This window comes from Mytilus trossulus, chromosome 9, assembly GCF_036588685.1.
Source record: "Mytilus trossulus isolate FHL-02 chromosome 9, PNRI_Mtr1.1.1.hap1, whole genome shotgun sequence".
Taxonomy (NCBI): Eukaryota; Metazoa; Mollusca; class Bivalvia; order Mytilida; family Mytilidae; genus Mytilus; species Mytilus trossulus.
In genome coordinates this window covers 57,367,060-57,373,059 of record NC_086381.1, presented here as the reverse complement: position 1 = coordinate 57,373,059, position 6,000 = coordinate 57,367,060, and the positions used below count along the sequence as shown (strand labels likewise).

Here is a 6,000-nt window from a genome sequence, read left to right as displayed (position 1 = left end):
CTGTAAAGTAACAGTTTGTCTCATAAACATTGTTGGTTTGAGTAAAAAAAGGATTATTCCCCATATTTTGCATTTCTCAAATTGCCATCACATCATCCCAAAAACAAAAAGAGACTTTGAAGGAGGTGTTGACTATACGTAATTTGTACATAATCCAAAAGAGTATAAATTTTTAGCCATTACATTGTCCGTTTATTTTCAATCTATGAGTTTGACTGTCCCTCTTGTATATGTTACCCCTCTCTTTTTTTGCTACAACAATGACTGTCAGTTCTTAACTTGGGACATACAAATAAAGTGACGGGGTTGAACATGACTTTTTTTCAATTTTAACCAACTCCTTGTCCTTACGATCAGTTGACTCATAAAGATAGATGAAGGTACATAAAAAAAGTTAAAAAAGAGTACATAAATAATTCTGTTTTTTATTACAAAGGTGCAATTGCATTTATAGCATTATCATGGTCACATTAATTTTTGGATGTTATTTTAATGTTCGTGTTGGTTGCTGTTTCATATGCGTATTACCTATTATCTTTCTCATTCATATTTATAATTACTTATGTATAACTCGAAAAAACTAAAACAGTTATAATGGGGGCAAGTACATGTACTTACATTTTAATAAACTAATGTAAAAACAAGACAAGACAAAAACAACAGAATTTTATTTCTGATAGTGAAATAATCAAAGATATCACCAGCCATGCATACACAATACGTGTTCCTCTTACTGTATATAAGACTCTTTCCGAAAGAAAAACACATTTCCAAATTATATTCGATCATTCGTTAAATCTGAAAGAGATTCTTATTTTTCTTACCTCCCATGGACACCAACAACAGACAAACAGCTAAACCAAAAAACACTTTCATTCTTCTTCTTTAGTTTTCTACAATAAATTTACATATTTAAAAAAAAGTTTGTCCCTGATAAAATTCGTTATTTGAAATCTAAGAACATTTTATTTTCACATATTTTTGTTAGACTTTAACTTATTTAACGTTAATCAAGTGAAAAATTCTAACTAGGAAAAAAGTCAAATAAAAAAAATTACTGAACTCCGGGGAAAAACATAAAACGGAAAGTCCCAAATCAATTGTCAAAATAAATAAAATACATTCTCAACATTTCAAAATCATTGTAAATATAGGTCAAACATGTCAAATTTCAAAAATCGTGCAAGTAGACAAAGCTCAAAAGCAAACATCCGACAACAATTTGTAGCACAATACAACTATTATCACAACTTCAACTAAAGAAACAGTGCTATATATCCACAATTTGCGAATCATAGCTATTTTATTTTGCAAATTTCACCTTTACTTTAGTTAGTTTTAAGTGTTCTGTTTGGATCCTTCTACTTTTGAGGAATAAAAAAAAAGTAATTTAGCAAAAGTACCGGACTCCAAGTAAATCGGGAGTTCCTTATCAAATGGCAAAATCAAAGTCTCAAACTCGTCAATAAAAAAAACCAAACAACTGTCACATTAGTGTCTGGGAACATACATTACCTTGTGTAGAAAATCGTTGTATATCTAGCTGGGTATCTCACTAGTTTGACAGTCGAATATAATGTCATTATATTGACAAGAATGTGTGAAGAAAACGAAAAGACATAAAAGGTAAAAATTTCAATATTTGGGATACAACAGTCCACATTGTTTTATTATCTTTATTACTTACTTTAATTAAATCTAGTAACAAACAAATATGTTAAAAAGCATATTTGCTTAAAGGCAAATATCATTTGCAAAAATAAACGACAGGATAAAACAATAACGTCCACAGAACCGTAACACAGTGCCATGGTGGGATGTAAAAGTACCGAGTCACGCCAAAAGGATATTTATTTTTCCAAAATGGACTAAACAGCAAAGTTATTGATTTACACATATACATAAAGAAACACTATAATACGAAATTAAGATGATAATCAACGTCATTATCTAGAATGTATACTCGGAGACCATCATGTGTTATTTGTAACCGCGTACGGAATATTTTTAAAGAAGGTATCTTCCGACGAATTATTTAAGAAAAAGGACTAGACGTTCTCTGACATTTCCCTCATTCGTCAACTTTCGGTTAATACACTGTTCTGCTGACATTGTATAAGGTCTAACTGGCAGCTACAAGCATTTGAATATCGAATGAGTTGAACAATGTTTATCCCATATGCCGGTACAATATGTATATTGCTATTCAAATGACGGAAATTTATAATTCTAATATGAAAATCTGAAAAGTTTGGATAGTTCTTGAAAATGAAATCATCAATACATCTGAATGTGAAATTAAATGATCTAAAAATTTTTTCAATCTCCACATATGGTATAAACAACCTCGCGAGTAAAAAAAATGCATGTTAAAATTGTTTTTAACAATAATAAAAGCCTTGATAATTTACATTATTAGTAAGACATTGCATATTTATATGTAATTATTTTAAAAACTTATGATAATAATGCTTATGCTTTTGACATGATACAATGTAAATGAAGCTCGAAATATCATTTTGCTTAATGAAATTGTACAACACTTACTTTGCTATCAATTATTAAATCACACAATATGTATTCGCTTTTTAATTTGAAAATATTTTTAATTTACTTACATTACAAAATGCAATAGGTGTATGAAAGGCGTTGACAAACTCTGCTGTTTTTATTCACGATTCTGGAAAAAAAAGTATCCTGCTTTGCGGCTATAGGTCCTTTCAGGGTTTATATTTCTCCACACGATTCATTCATTTTATAGTTCAGAAAATGCACTTTTCCGTCTATATATCCTTGTTTCTTCTCTTAATTATTTCTAGGCAATTAATTAATGTTATACAACCTGTCAAGAAACAATTTAAAATAATGAGATGGTCAACATGGTCAAGGCTAAAACCAATTTTTAAATGTATTTTTAAACGAATCATCAACGAGTTGTGATTTCAAAGGTATACACATAAAGTGATACAAAACAGATCAGTATAGACACATAGTAGATAAAAAAATCTTCTTCCTTTAATTGTTAAAGTCAAGCTAAGTTTACAATCGTCAAACATTACAATATTTCATGTATTCTTGAATTTTTCAATTTTAGTTTTTTGTTTTTTTGTTATTAATTTCTATTTAATTTTGACATTTATTTATTTTTTACCATAATGATAACATTTTGACTTGTGTTTTATTCGGATTACAGTTAAAAGTATCGAAGAAAACTAGTATTAGGAGTATATGAAAATAATCTGTTATATTTCATTGAATAACTGACTGGTTTGTGAGATGTTTTTCCACATTTTTATTTAGGATTTTCTATAATAATTTGTTTACTTATAATTTATTTTTCCTTCGAATTCGAATACGAAATTAAGATGATAATCAACGTCATTATCTAGAATATATACTCGGAGACCATCTTGTATTATTTGTAACCGCATACAGAATATTTTTAAAGAAGGTATCTTCCGACGAATTATTTAAGAAAAAGGACGAGACGTTCTCTGACATTACCCTGATTCGGCAACTTTCGGTTAATAAACTGTTCTGCTGACATTATATAAGGTCTAACTGGCAGCTAAAAGCTCTTGAATATCGAATGAGTTTTCTACATTTGAAATTCCCTGTACCAAGTCAGGAATATGACAGTTCTTGTCCATTCGTTTTTGATGCGTTTTGTTATTTGATTTTGCCATGTGATTATGGACTTTCCTAATTGATTTTCCTCTGAATTCAGTATTTTTGTGATTTTACTTTTGAACAATATATATCCCATATGCCGGTACAATAGGTATATTGCTATTCAAGTGACGAAGGTTTATAATTTTAATATGAAAATCTGAAAAGTTCTTGAAAATGACATCATCAATACATCTGAATGTGAAATTAAATGATCTATTTTTTTTATAATCTCCACATACGGTATAAACAACCTCGCAAGTAAAAATGCATCTTAAAATTGTTTTTTATAATTATAAAAACCTTGATAATTTTCCATTAATTATTAAGGCATTGCATGTTTAATTATGTTAACAACTTCATTTTGCTTAATAAAATGGTACAACACTTACTTTGCTATCAATTATTAAATCACACAATATGTATTCGCTTCTAAATTTGAAAATATTTTAAATGTACTTACATTACAAAATGCAATCGATGTATGAAAGGTGTTGAAAAACTCTGCTGTTTTTATTCACGATTCTGGAAAAAAAATAGTATCCCGCTGTGCGGCTATAGGTCCTTTTAATTATTATATTTATTATATTTCTCCACACGATTCATGCATTTTAATGGTCAGAAAATACACTCTTCCGTCTATATATCCTTGTTTCTTCTCTAAAATTAATTCTAGGCAATTAATTAATGTTATATAACTGTCAAGAAACAATTTAAAATAATGAGATGGTTAACATGGTCAAGGCGAAAACCAATTTTTCAAATGTATTTTTAAACGAATCATCAATGAGATATGATGTCAAAGGTATACACATAAAGTGATACAAACAGATGAGTATAGACACATTGTAGATAAAAATATCTTCTTCAAACCGTCAAACATTTCAATATTTCATTGATTCTTGAATTTTTGAATTTTCGGTGTTTTTTTTTTTATTAATTTTTATTTAATTTTGATATTTATTTATTTTTTACCATAATAACAACATTGGGACTTGTGTTTTATTCGAATTTCAGATAAAAGTATCGCAGAAAACTAGTATTAGGAGTATATTAAAATAATCTGTTATACATGTTATATTTCATTGAAAAACTGACTGGTTTATGATATGTTTTTCCACATTTTTATTTAGGATTTTCTATAATAATTTGTTTACTTATAATTTATTTTTCCTTCGAATTCGAATACGAAATTAAGATGATAATCAACGTCATTATCTAGAATATATACTCGGAGACCATCTTGTATTATTTGTAACCGCATACAGAATATTTTTAAAGAAGGTATCTTCCGACGAATTATTTAAGAAAAAGGACGAGACGTTCTCTGACATTACCCTGATTCGGCAACTTTCGGTTAATAAACTGTTCTGCTGACATTATATAAGGTCTAACTGGCAGCTAAAAGCTCTTGAATATCGAATGAGTTTTCTACATTTGAAATTCCCTGTACCAAGTCAGGAATATGACAGTTCTTGTCCATTCGTTTTTGATGCGTTTTGTTATTTGATTTTGCCATGTGATTATGGACTTTCCTAATTGATTTTCCTCTGAATTCAGTATTTTTGTGATTTTACTTTTGAACAATATATATCCCATATGCCGGTACAATAGGTATATTGCTATTCAAGTGACGAAGGTTTATAATTTTAATATGAAAATCTGAAAAGTTCTTGAAAATGACATCATCAATACATCTGAATGTGAAATTAAATGATCTATTTTTTTTATAATCTCCACATACGGTATAAACAACCTCGCAAGTAAAAATGCATCTTAAAATTGTTTTTTATAATTATAAAAACCTTGATAATTTTCCATTAATTATTAAGGCATTGCATGTTTAATTATGTTAACAACTTCATTTTGCTTAATAAAATGGTACAACACTTACTTTGCTATCAATTATTAAATCACACAATATGTATTCGCTTCTAAATTTGAAAATATTTTAATGTACTTACATTACAAAATGCAATCGATGTATGAAAGGTGTTGAAAAACTCTGCTGTTTTTATTCACGATTCTGGAAAAAAAATAGTATCCCGCTGTGCGGCTATAGGTCCTTTTAATTATTATATTTATTATATTTCTCCACACGATTCATGCATTTTAATGGTCAGAAAATACACTCTTCCGTCTATATATCCTTGTTTCTTCTCTAAAATTAATTCTAGGCAATTAATTAATGTTATATAACTGTCAAGAAACAATTTAAAATAATGAGATGGTTAACATGGTCAAGGCGAAAACCAATTTTTCAAATGTATTTTTAAACGAATCATCAATGAGATATGATGTCAAAGGTATACACATAAAGTGATACAAACA

The 6,000-nt window shown here is 28.4% G+C and overlaps 1 long non-coding RNA gene across 1 annotated transcript; it reads right to left on the bottom strand.

Annotated features, from left to right (window-relative positions):
• Positions 1 to 2,618: 2,618 nt before the first annotated feature.
• Positions 2,619 to 4,224, bottom strand: LOC134684043 (uncharacterized). The gene is made up of 2 exons (XR_010101151.1): positions 4,133 to 4,224; positions 2,619 to 2,842 (listed from the first exon to the last, which is right to left on the bottom strand). It is a non-coding gene; the product is annotated as an uncharacterized LOC134684043 (long non-coding RNA).
• Between the last annotated feature and the right edge of the window lie 1,776 nt (positions 4,225 to 6,000).